At 33.8% G+C, this 14,329-nt stretch overlaps 1 protein-coding gene across 1 annotated transcript in view; it reads left to right on the top strand.

The window, feature by feature from the left end:
• Positions 1-441: 441 nt before the first annotated feature.
• LOC140758013 (lachesin) overlaps positions 442-14,329 on the top strand; it is a 139,082-nt gene continuing 125,194 nt past the window's right edge. Inside the window, exon 1 of the mRNA XM_073093957.1 lies at positions 442-834. The gene's annotated coding sequence lies outside the window, so the exon portion shown is untranslated. The remainder of the gene's footprint in view (positions 835-14,329) is intronic.

Below are 14,329 nucleotides of genomic sequence, written 5' to 3'. Positions count from 1 at the left end.
ATAACCACTTGCGTTTTGCTGTCAACAGCCCTACTAGGAAACTGATCAACTAGAGAATTCTTAGAAAAATAAAAATAGAAGCCCTAAGAGCTTAAATTACAGCCTATGACACTAAGGTACATAATTAGGAAGAATCCAACGTCACCCCACATCTACGTTATACATACATAGATTTAGCATACAGGATGTGTCAAATAATGACACCTATACAGACATAAATACATACATTATCTACATGCATATTCTATGCTCGAAAAACATTACTGTTGTCAGATAAATAATGGGACTGATAACTAAAAACGTTAAAGTTGACAAAACCTTGTTGACAAGTGAAAGTTGACAAAGTATTTAAAAGATTTCGTTAATTACAAACAATATGATTATCCATTGTTGTTTTTAGCGTTTAAGTAAACAAATTTTATTCTAAGTACGTTGATTACATAACCTATTAAGTTCCTTTTGATTAGCAAACGGAAAATCCAGATATTTAGGCAAAGTTTCGAGCGTTTTGTCTTTTATGACGTGTTCTTATCTCGGCAGCCGCGTGCGGGACAATTACCGAATCGTGTTTGCGTAGAATATGTTTGTTTGGTTTATTTTAATGTGTTATTACGAGTGCATAAGGCTCGGAATAGCGTGTGTAGTGGGAATGTAAATGCGAGACGGAGGTGCAAGTGGTGTATTGTGGCAGAGTGCTTTGTTCGCGAATGTCGCCGATATATCTGGAAAGTTCCGCTGGAGCGCATCTCGGTGCGGTGCTATCAAAATTACTTTCGCGGTGTGACGTCGATTACGTATAAACTATGGTTGCACTAGTTCCTAATGTAGAAGTTGGTAAGTCTAAAATTAGTTTTGCCTACTTTATTCTATTTGAAATATTACTTTCATTTAAAATGATTAAAAATGTTCAATATGTAAAATGATTGACAACTTCCGTAAGTGAATTGATGAAAAAAACTGTTATAATATGCAAATTTTATGTACGTCCATATATTATTATGTATAATCTCACAAGTAACAATAACAAAAGGAAAGTAAAAAATTGTGGGTAGGTTCTTCACCAATAAATTTTAGTTAGTTATAAAAAGGACATTTTAAAACTAAAACTCAGTGTTGGTTTAAATAAATGAAGAACTAAGTGAAACTAATTTTTTTGGTAAGTATCTACATAACTCTTTTAATATAAAGTGTGATCCGAAACTCGTGCGCCCATCGCACTCACATTTGGCAGTTCTTTTTTTATAAGATTAATTAGTTATAACATGTCACTGACTAAAGAAAAACAACAGGCAACGATATTGGCGAGTCAGATCAATTCAAAATTTGCCTTTGATTGTAGGCTGCATTCAATATTTGTTTCAATTTCCCACAGAGCCTTCTGCGAGTATTTCGCAAGTTCCACGGTATTGACATATCAACCAATGCTTAATGCAACTCAGAAAGTATTGTAGTATGAAAAGAATTTCCTATAAAATAGCCGTGTTTCGAATAAGTAAAAGAACTTTTCAAAACATGCAGGACACTTAAATAAAACAGAGAGATAAAGAAGTACAATTGAAGTATCTATTGACTTCAGTTTGGATCGTCTTTACAGTCTTAAGGAAAGTCTATCGACATAGTAATAGAGCAAATATAAGAGATATCTTGACACACGGCGTCCACCAAATTCAGGGAATGCACGCAATTCCGGGGATTATTTTCTTTAAATTATGTTTTTTGTTGTAAACTTCAATCTAATCAATGAAGTGGTAACGAGCATGCAATCTACCTGATGGTAAATGGGAAATTACGCCCAACTACATATAAGACTGAGATTCCACCTGAAGCCGATTTTTGATGCATAGACATTTCGTACGACTCTCTGGTCCTCTGTTGTGGCTGTACATATATAGGTACATATGTACCCGTACAAAGTTTGCCGGGTCAGCTAGTGGGTACATATGTACCCACTAGCTGACCCGGCAAACTTTGTACCGCCTCAAAATCTATTTATCAAATATATTTCATATAAAATAGCCTATATTACTCGTGGATAATGTAGCTTTCGAATGGTGAAAGAATTTTTAAAATCGGTCCAGTAGTTTTTGAGGAATGACTAGGTCATTACAATCAAACAAACAAACAAAGTTTTCCTCTTTATAATATTAGTATAGATAACAATATCTTTGTATCTACATGTACAATAATATTTTTAAACTAACAGCTCCATTTTAAGAGAAATGTCGGTTTTCTCACTTAAAATAAACGTCTAAATGTCGTTCCGCTTCAATAATCAGGCAGCTAAGTTTTGGCTTTCTGGGTCAATAGGGGATTTAAAGAGTTCGGATGGCAGTCGTACGCAGCGGCATTTGTCAAATATATTTAACGTACAATCTTAGTACTATTAGTATTATAGTAGACTAGCTGACCCGGCAAACGTTGTGTTGCCATATAAATAAAAAAATGTTAAGGGTGAACAACCCTTATCACTTAGGGGTATGAAAATATAAAATTTGCTGAAAATCGGTGAGGCCGTTTCGGAAGAGTACAGTAACTAACATTGTGGCACGAGAATTTTATATATAAGAACCTTTTCCCTCGGACTAAACTGTGAATCTAAACCATTCTCAAGTCCCCTTGAACACACACAACAAATTTCATCAAAATCAGTCCAGTCGTTTAGGAGGAGTTCAGTGACATACACACGCACATAAGAAATATATATATATAAAGATAGTAGCTCAAGCAACAAAATACTTATGTATTTGCATTTTGCGGTATTTAAAAAAAACAATTGCACTTAAACACGACTAAAATTAAAAGCTGTGTAGAAATAGAAATAGAAGCAGCAATTTTTTTCTTTCTTTCGGGTTATCCTGGACCTCTATTTTTGCAAAGTTATTTACCCCTACGTATTCAAAATTAATTCTCACTTGCTAATAGTAAAGGAAACTTGCATGCTTGAGAGTTCTAAAAAAACTTAAGGGTGTCGCACTTAGCCAGCGCGGTGGACTAAGGCCTAAACTCTCCTACTCTGACAGGACCCTGTGCCCAGTAGTGGGACAGTAAAGACAACAACAACAAAGTTAAAGAGCACCTCAACAATATGTATTATCTAGCGCAGTCCTCATACCTACGCTTAGGCACTATCTGTTATCACATCATACATTACTATTCCAATCTAATCTTCTAAAAATATTCTCATTAAATTTGCTTAAACAGTGAAGGAAACGTACTTGCCTGAAAGTTCTACAAAAATTTAAGGGTATGCGTAATCTAACAATTCACATTTGGCCAATGCGGTAGACTAAGGCCTAAGCCCTGCCGCTTTGAGAGAACTCTGTGCCCAGTAGTGGGTCAGCAAAGACAGACAACAACAACAAAGTTAAAGAGCACCTTAACAATATGTATTATCTAGCGTAGTTCTCATACCTACGCTTAGGCACTATCTGTTAACTGTATTGAGTCTGCCGCTTGAAAACTTCCACTATCAAATACGACGTCACATGCATCCGTTTAATCAAGCGTAAAGTTTAATCGATTCTAAGCTTTACCGCGTATTCTAACTGCGATATAGAAGCGAGTTGAACTTTCGACATTTATACTTCACTGAACTTGTAAATAACACGGTGGGTTTGTGTTATTGACATACTTATATGTACGTTTGTTTAATTTGCTCTCCGCGTATTGGTACCCTATGTTTTTACACTAGTATTCCAATCTATTTTGAAATAAAAACCAGTTATCTTGGTAATTCCCTATGGTCGAAAACCCATTTAAAATTGTTCCAATATTTACCAAAAGTAGCCAATAGACGCAAATATAGACAAATATTAAAAATAAAATATGTTTCCTACATTTTTAAATAAACATGAAAATTCACACAACGGTGCAGTTTACTCCACCCATGGTCTTATTAGAACAAGAATCCTACTTGAAGTCGATCATACCAAAATACTTCATACAGGGAAGTTTGCTTTATTACAAACCAGAATACAGCGCTGTAGACGCTATTACAAGAGCTATAGGATTATTTAAACGATGGAAATAGTGCAAGCAATATTTTGAAGATGCATTGTTGACTTGGTTCCCGATGTATTCGAGGCGAATGTAGCGCTGGAGCTATTTTCATTATACTGGAAGCCAATTTAGGTATTTGTTTTGTTAGCTGCATGCAACTCATTTTGAATGGTCCGCGATATTTCTCCCAATATATTCAACATTTTCGGAGTCGTAGACGGTGTAACGAAATGGACTCCTAAGACAAGCATATATCTTGTCGTAAAATTGAATCAAATAATCACATTATCACGCCAAGCCTATGAAATACAAATTTTACTTATTATACAAATAAATTGGCAACATTTATTTTCTATGGCATTTTGATAGTTGAGTTAATTATTTCATGGTGAAGTTGCCATTACGTTAGGTTTTTTTATTATTTTCTTTATAAAGTTTAACTAAATCTAGTAATGATTTCGAACTATAATATTCGTATTATTCATGGAACAGAAAAAACAAGTGGAAGTGCTAAGTAGGCGTGGCGCGGCTTCCACTACTAGGCGTTGTTACTCTCACTTGCCTTCAAACGAGTCTACTCATGTTTGAGCGTCGGTTCGAGACAGATGTTTGTCAAATTCTATAAAATAAATGATTAAGACGTATTATGCTATTTTGGAATGTAAAAATGATAGCAGAAAGAAGACAATTAAAAATGGAGGTGTTTCGTACCATCACTGAGTACAATTTTATTTTATATTTCCTAAAATCTTAAAAATATCAAATTTAAAAATAATTTCCACATAGTCACGCTAACATCAACCTTAATGCTTTCAAATAAAGTTCATTTTTTAATTGATTCCACCATACCAAAACGTCTAGAAGAATCCACGCTACTCAATAAGTGATGGGGGCAAGTATATTTTTTCTTATCGATATTTTACAATATACATTATTATAAAGGGAAAATATTATATTTAGAAAATAAAATTATATAAATCTAAAATTAGGTTCTTGCGGCAAAAAGTATCGTAATACCTACTACGTAATAGCTGTAACTCACATAGCTGAGGTGTACTCACATATCATATCTCTCATGACATATCTCATTATTTTTCGATGGCTTGGATTTATGAGTGCTACTAGTAAGGAGAAATAGACCGATGCTATATAATTGTTAAGGATGCGAACAATTACTAAATGTTTAACATGTTTACTTTATATCATTTACAAAATATATCTATGTACAAAAATACGTTAACTATGTAGTACGTAGTATTTAGAGTCTTGAACATTTTAACCAAACTATTTTTTTTATAATATATTTTTAAAACAAATTTAAAATCTGCGGCAGCTTAAATAGCTAAAAACTTCAACTGTTACTCTATATATGTAACAAAATCTTAAGCTGCCCTTTTCAACAGCATCGGTCTGCTTTCGGGAACATTTTCGTTTCGTGCATTCATTTTTAGGATGTAATACTTATGTTTTTTATTTTACTTTTTAATAATTAATCCTTGTTTAATTTTAATTCTATTCTACATTTATAGCTAGCACAGTAAATCGATGAGTATCGATAATTTTATCGTAAATAAACTCTTTTGTCACTATTCCAGTAGGAGAAATATTACGCAAGTTTGGTCCGTAAGTTTAAAGTGCTAAGGGCTATAATTGCATAAAGCCCAATCACTGCCATCTATGGTCAAGTAGCGGAACTACATTTTCAAATACTAAATGACGTAAATGCTTTTATGTGTTGTAGAAAAATAAACTTTAATATTATACGCGCCTAAGTTGTTTTTACATATTCATTCTGTATATTTTAGTATAGTTTCGAGTTAACTATAAACGACCAATAAAATGATATTTACTTTAGTAGTGTTATATGTAACAAGAAAAACGCAAGTGTGAGTTTGGCGACAACGGTTCCGATACATTCGCTCGTACTTACCACTTCTACTTGATTTTCTTTTCTATGGTATTATTAGATGGTGAAAATCCAAAAAATGTTCAAGCCAATTAGCGTGTCACCAGATGGTAATGTATGTATTTATAGTCCTGCACACTGCAGCAATAAACATGTAAATACATACTATTACCGGTTAGGAGTCTATTTTATAAATTTGTCAATGGCGACATACTATATAGTATAATGAAACTTTTCTCATTCCACGCTAGTTATATCCTCGTAAATCCTTATTTCAATCCGCGGAGTCGGAAGCATCAAAGAGTATACGTGTAATAAACGTTTTTGTAATTGCATAGGCTCTTTGCGAGAGTATGCTTTGTGTTGTAATTCAGAGAAAAATAAATGTTCCAAATTGAACTTTCGGAAACAACAAAGACTTTTTGTGCATGCCGATTCGAGTGAGGTTAATATTGAAAAGAGAGGAATTCTTTTGGCATACAGTCAATGGCATGGCGTGGCAAAATGGTCTTGTTATCGCTCTACGTAAGTACATGAAGTTGATTGCAAAATTATGAACTTATATTTTTGATATGAGTTCGATTTGGTCTTAGACTAATGATTTTCTTTATAACTGCAGTTCACTAATATATAATTTTTCAAGGTATTTTTTCTTTTGTGATTTTTCTTTTTATAGTATTATTGATGTAAAAAAAACATTATTATGTTCTGAAGGAAACATAAGTAATCCAGTTTTTACAAGAACTCAAACGTTACTGAGAATACATTGTGTAATGTGCGTATCTGATTGTGACAATATGCTACTCTGTACTAAACTCAATGCCCATGATATTTTTAAATATAAAATTTCGATTGTGCTAAGTTTATTGCAGTTTTAACGTGCGTACGTACATAGAATAGTATGGATGAGCATAGACCCCAAAACTCAAAAGCTATTTTCCAAGCGTGTGTGCACCGCAGTCGGTTGTGGCTAAACTATGCATGTCTGGTTGCGACAATATGCTGTTTTAGGGCAAAATGAACGCCGATGAAGTTTTTAAAATGTACAAATTGCGATTGTGTTGCATTTGTAACAATTTTCAGTAGCATCAAAACACTACATCAGTAAGTAGATAAGTTGCTATGAGCGTAGACCCCAAAACTGAAAAGCCATTTTCCGAGCGTGCATGCACCGCAGTCGGTTGCGGCTAAACTATGCATGTCTGGTTGCGACAATATGCTGTTCTGTGGTAAAAAGAATGCTAATAAAGTTTTTAAGATGTACATATTGCGATTGTGTTGCATTTGTAACAATTTTCAGTAGCATCAAAATACTACATCTGTACGTAGATAAGTTGCTATGAGCGTAGACCCCAAAACTCAAAAGCCATTTTCCAAGCGTGCATGCACCGCAGTCGGTTGTGGCTAAACTATGCATGTCTGGTTGCGACAATATGCTGTTCTGTGGTAAAATGAACGCCGATGAAATGTTGTGGGCCGCTTTGTAAGCACGTGATGTGTTTTGAACCAGGAGCCACTGTCAAGTGATTGACAAGCGCACTGTTGTCGACCCACTTGGCTTCAATATGAGGTTTGAAACCTATTAAAGTGCAGTATTCACCTGTATATTTGTTTCAGTTGCTTAGATAAACCAAGTTGGCAATAGAAAATCTCATGCTTTTTTAGAACCTCAGTTTTAACCAGTCTTTGAAAGTGTCAGAAGTCTACCACAGATCAATAAGTATACCATTTTACGACACGCAAGTATGCTTTTTATATAGAGTTCCATTTTCCAGTGCATTCGTATTTTCAGAGTACCAGTCAGGCTTGAAACCGTCCTGAGTACGGTTATAATACGTTTATACTTTTAAAATGGTAAATGGTAAAGTGCCAACTGGATTTAACTGGAAACTGTGGCGCAAATCCAGCGCGCGACAGTCATCCGACAGGTATCGGCCGAGGAGCCATTAACGCGCTTCCGCACTGCCGCGTCACGCGACGCGACGTCACTTCGCAGAAGTTGTTTTAAAGTAGGAGAGTTATAAGCACTGAATCTATATAAGTAAACGAAATGGTGTTGCTTGGTTGTGATTTAAAAAAAAACGCTCGCTAACGAACGCTCCTAACGGCCGCAGCCATCGCGCGTTCATAAACCCGTCAGACGCCCGCGCGCCTATTATGGCGTTGCTTATACTATTTTTCAACAAAAATCGGGTGTGCACAAACGTAATTTTTAGCGAACGCCCTTAAGTAGGCGAGTTACTGTGATCACAGAATCTATGTAAGTGAAACTGACCTGTCTGGCCGTGATTTAAAAATGAATGTATTTTGATGTGAAACATCTATAGCCGCACGTAAAAAAGATTTCTGGCGTGGCGACGATTACCTTTAACTACATAGACAAATGTTCTATAAGGGACAGAGCTATTAGAACAATGTGATAAAAAAAGACAACTAGTGTTTGACCTTGCGTTTCAAGTGTACGCAAACGTAAATATTGACCATGGAATATAGTGACCAATGATTACTTCAGTCAAAACGGGACATCGATTTTTTTATGTCAAATACTTTTTACTTGAAAAAATATAGTTAGAAATAATAAAAAACACGCTTTTATGATAAAATTAACTAAAAAGTAGAAAATAATTTTCAATCTAGGAATCATTTAAGGAAAAGTAAATAGTATAATTGTGCAAAAAATGTGGGGCGCTTTATGAAAACTGATAAATGGAGCACCCCATGTTTTTTTCACAATTATAATATTTACTGTTACTTAATTGACAATGGCAACGGTTCATTTCGGAGACAACGGCACGAAGCATCGAAAAAAGGGACTGTCCCGTTAAAAACGGGACGTATGGACGTATATTTCTCATTGATACTCATGCTTGTCAAAGACAATGAAATAATGGAACAGAAGGTAAAAAATGTCCAGAACTGTCGATAATAGTTTTAGTACATCGTTTACGTAGAAATGTTATAGTACAGTTTAACTAAATAAATTATTATTATATAAATATATAATTTGATGAAAGAATGTATCTATACAGATGTATCGACTGGTTTAAAATATACGATTTAAAAATTGTTTATATTTATTATCGTATATTAGTAAAGATTACTCACTCCTAACAAGAAAATGTACCCAGTTTTGAGAATTGAAATAGTTGCGTAAAAAAGTTTTGCCACGTCTCCGTGCTAAAATGTCCCTAAAATATTTGAAATAATTATTTATCTATTATGTAAATTACGCAGTATTAGTTATTTATTTGTAAATTTTCTCTAAAAATGTTTTTATTTGTCAAGAATTCAAAAAGAACTTACTAATAAGCCGTTTGTGGCTTCATTCAATTTCAAGGCGGCGAAGTATCTTTACTAATTTATGTTTATTATTTTCAGTTTTATTTTACACACGACCATTAATTGCAAAGTTGTGTACATTTTATAAATGTACTAGCTGACCCAGCAAACATTGTGTTGCCATATAAATAAAAAAAATGTTAAGGGTGAACAACCCTTATCACTTAAGAGATATGAAAAATAGATATATAGTAGCCAATTCTCAGACTTACTGAATATGCATATAAATTTTGATGAAAATCAGTAAGAGCGTTTCGCAGGAGTACAGTAACTAACATCGTGACATGCGAATTTTATATAATCTTACCGTGGTCTTTTTGAGGATTAATTTCTGGCTATACAAAGATTGTTTATTAAATTATGTTTAGGTTAATTTATTCAATTAAAGAAATTTTAAAATACCGTATACTATCCTATATAAATTTTATGGTAATATTTTTTATTATTTACCACAGATATCGAAGAAAATTTAGAGATTAGGATACAGAATTTCCCATATATCGATTTTATTTTATTAAAATAAACTATAAAAAGTTATATTTTGACTAAAACACACTAATATAAAAATTAAGCAGTGGGATCTTAAACTATAACATACACGTATGAACATCGTGAGCTTCAATAAAATGTCACTTCTGTTCTGTTGATCTATGGTCATAGATCAATGAAAATTTTTTCATTGATCTATGACAGTTCAATTCAATCAATGAAAGTTTTTGTCAATGAAAGTGATAAAGACGCAAAATGCATGGTCATGCATTTTGCGTCTTTATCACTTTCATTGACAAAAACATACTTTGTCTCTTTCTGGTTACTCATGTAATCATGGCGGATCGAACACGAAAAATAAACAAAATTTAATAATTTCTCTTCATTTACGTGTGATAGGTGATTCCATGAATCTTGTTTCTTTTTCGAGCATAATTTTTGCATTTATGCATTGCACAAGAAGGCATTTTGAGGCTTAAAATTCAAAATAATGACGTTTAACGTGTTCAGTGACATTCGTGTGTATTACTACGCCGCGCGAGAGCGACTGGAGTCGTTTTAACTCGTTTTACACCACTTGACGTATTTTGTATGTTTTAAGTATTGCCCGCTTATTTTTCTGATAATAAAATGTCTGACCGTGATAATTTAGAGAGTGAAAGTGATCAGCCTTCTGCAAAGAAAGCAAAATCACACTATGACACACCATCAAGTCATCAGTAAGTTAATTATTTTTTTATAATTAAAGTATGCATTTATCTGTGCATTAAGCACGCGTATACTTGGTGTGTTTTGAGCGCCAGCAAATGTAAAATCTACTATCTTGGTAGATTAAAATTCACATAAAAATCATTGCATACAATGTTTTTAAATTATTAATTAATTTTAATGTCATTCTTCTCAGAGAATAAATTTATTAAGACTGACAGAATTGTATTTCAAAATCAGCTGATGGCGTGCAGCGCACGAAAGTTTTTTCTTATTTGTTATAAATATGAACATTAAACAAAAATTAATTAATTTTTCTAATCATAGTGGCATTTATTATGAAACATTCATTATTGATACTTATAATTTACGATTTTAGTAATATATTGAAATAACTAGCTAAGATTCTTGAGTTTACTAATATATTGGAGCCAATTTATTTTTTTCTGTATATTTTAATAACATATTTTTTATAAATAATTCAGAACCCAACAATCATCACAGGGGTCACAAAATATTATTATTGAAACTGGACGTCACCAAGATCAGTTAAACACAAGACATACTATTAATGTTATGTAAGATTTTGTAAATCTAATAGTACCAGAATATACTAATTTTGATGTGAAACATCTATAGCCGCACGTAAAACTGATTTCTGGCGTGGCGACGCATGCCACGCACATCGCACGCATACGATGGTATATATATACAGTCTATATACAGTAGTGTGTACGGTGTGGCGACGCGTCGCCATGCGCACTGTGCGATTCACTGTGCGATTCTCTCCATTAAGTAGTCACGCTTTGAAATAAATTCGTAAATTTTTGTATTTAATGAAAATAAATGTTTATTCAATAAATAGTCATCGTTATCTGGATAAAATCGTAATATTTTATTTTATCATTATGACATATTTAGTTCCTATCACAATATGTTCTTTTCTGCATATTACTTTTACAAAATAATGTCGATGTTTCACATCTGCCAGGCGTCCCGTGACGGCTCACATTTTTTTTTAGATTACGATTATACGGTTTATCACAAGGTACAAAAAACAGTTTTAATTTATGGCTGTTCGATGGCTTCCTACACGGGCTAATTAATTAATTTTCAGGGGTCTCTTCGGGAGGTAGTATATTTATTAATTGGTAATTAATAACTTTGTGCCGTATTATCAGTATAAATAATTGTGGTTGCCTATTCATTTATGTGCGCAAACTGAAGGTAATCTACCTTTGATACTTAAAAATGTTAATAGAAAAAATGTGCAGAAAGTATATTCCTAATGAAAGCGAAATTCAATATGTAGAACACGCTATTGGAAGTATGTTACCAATTTCAGATCATTGCTTTCAAAACAATTTTTTGCGGAACAGTCACTCGGAGCAAACAAGAAAAAAGGCTTTTTCATTCAACTTTTAGTTAGATTTTCACGGTCTGCACGCGTTCACAGTTCAATGAAATTCTGAATCCTATTCCATTGCAGAGCCACGGCATATAAAAACCCCGAATGGTTAGTTTTACAGCATAGTTTGTAATTAAAAATCGTTTTTTCGACTTTCAGAGATCCGCATCGATATTTGATAGCCGTTATATGTTAGCTGTGATAGATCGGGTTTGATTAAAGTTTTCCGTATATATTTTATAACATTGTTTTATTAATAAGGCTTCGAAGCAAATTTGGAATTTATATGCCAGGTGTGCAATTTTGCTACGAAGATATATCTAGTTGTATGTTGTACGGGTCGGAAGGATCTGAGAGCGAGAAGTGTTAGACCATAGTTCACCATGCCAGTATAAACTTACGTATTATTATACACGTCCTATAAGTATTTTTATTAATTCTTAGTCCTGTAGATTTTTTCACGATGTTCCCCTTAACCGCTGATAACTGATATTAAAATTTACATAAGCACATAACTTTGAAAGAACCTCCGACCTATTGATTTAGCCGATTTCAAACTATAGACTATAACTGCTTTTTTCAAGCCAGTTGCTATAGCCTAATACAAATTCCATTTCCATTTACATTTTCAGTAAATATAGGTCGATGATGATGTCTTCTAATACAAAACTTCTAAACCATAGCAGCGCTGTGCTTCTACTAGCTATTTACTTTGGCAACGACCATCCAAATATTAAACATAAGTTTAACAGAAGCGGGATAACTATTTCGTGTTCATCAAACATCCATCTCTGTGTTGATACGAGCCGCGGGGTCCATCTCAGAAGTACTCAACTTAGAGGAAGTTACTCAGCTTGTTTGCAACCTAGTAATATCCAAATGACCTTGCTAAGTAGCTTTAATTAACTTATTAGTTTTAATGCTGTCAATTCAGTAGGCGATTCTGTAATCGTTAGTTTTTTTATAATTTTAGAGTAGCAAACGAACATGCAGTCCACTTGACGGTAAGTGGCTTCTGCCGCCCATGGAAATCTGTGATCTTTCTCAAATAAGAATAGATTCCTACCTGAGGTCGGCCACAGATGCGCCGCTACTCCTAAGGACTAAGCTGGAATGCCACGGAAAAGTGTCTCCCTTACCACACCCTTCAAACCAGAACTTTAATTTTATTATAAAACACATATTCCCAAGGATCTAGTCGTACCAAAGCCAGTTTTTTAACACTTATTTCAACGATAGATGTAAAAATATCTAGCATAGAAATAAGCGCATGCGTTTGGGTAAATTTCTGAAACCAATATCTTGTTTCATCGGATTATTTTAAAGAAATAAAAAACTGTTACTCGTTCTGTATTCCAACAAGAAACCTTGAATAGCATATTAACTAATGGGGTCCTCGTACCGCACATTCTATAACAATAACACTAAATCAAAACCAACATTTATCACTAGAAACGTAATGTTATGAAACATGGAAATGAATCACAAAGATATTTCGCGTTATATTCAGTTTTTTATGAAACCACAGGTGTCTTTTATACGGCAACGTATTTTTAATATGGTTCACATCTTTGTTACTGTAAAACCCCTTGTAAATATTGCATGCGCCCCTTTTTAACCCCCGGCGCAAAAAGGTGTTATAAATGTAATGTATTGTGTCTGTCTGCGAAATCGTAACTTCTACACTAGTATATAGATTTATATACGTGCATGCGATTTTTGATGGCCCAACAGCATTTTAAATATGTAGTTATGAAAAGTAATCATCTAATCGTGATTGCAACTACAATTTATAGTAGTAATCAAAATGTTTAACTACTTTTCACGATTACTTTTGTAATCTATAGTTATAATTACTGATTACTATATGTAATCGTAGTTAGTAATCAGTAGTTAGATTTCATATTGCCCCAACACTGCTGGCGCCCATGTAATCAACCAAGGTCAGAATACATTTCTACCAGAGATTGGTCCCAGATGCGTTACTACCCCTGAGTAATAAGTTGGTGGGTCTTGGATATGTATGTCTCACTTACACCTTTCAAACCGAAATACAGTAACGCATAACATAGTACATAGTAAGAAATAGTTGTGGCGGTGGTACCTCCCAAGTCAAACCACGAACGGTTCTACTACCTTCAGTCATCGATTTAGTTGTTTCGCTTTTAATACTGTTCACAAGTGAATGTTTTGTTTCGTTTCGTTTTCCTCATGTGTATCGGATGTCCATTACTTCCAACAAGCTAACCTCACATTTTTTACGAGCAAGTTATTTCGTTCAAACGATTCGTGGCATTTCTGGCCCGAGTAAAACATTTGACCGGATAGCCTTCATGGAGCTCTGGCGTAATTGTTAACAAACAATTCTCTCTATAAAGTTTTGTTGCAAGGAGTAGCTTATTTGATACAGTATAAAATATCGTAAATACAGTTTATGTGAACATGGATATTTACTATTTGTTAGTACGTTGTCTTATTGT

Source organism: Epargyreus clarus, unplaced genomic scaffold (genome assembly GCF_041222505.1).
Source record: "Epargyreus clarus isolate Ecla_fem2 unplaced genomic scaffold, WU_Ecla_fem_2.2 ptg000005l, whole genome shotgun sequence".
Lineage (NCBI taxonomy): Eukaryota > Metazoa > Arthropoda > Insecta > Lepidoptera > Hesperiidae > Epargyreus > Epargyreus clarus.
Note: the sequence above shows the minus strand (reverse complement) of the source record. Positions and strands in the feature narration are given on the sequence as shown.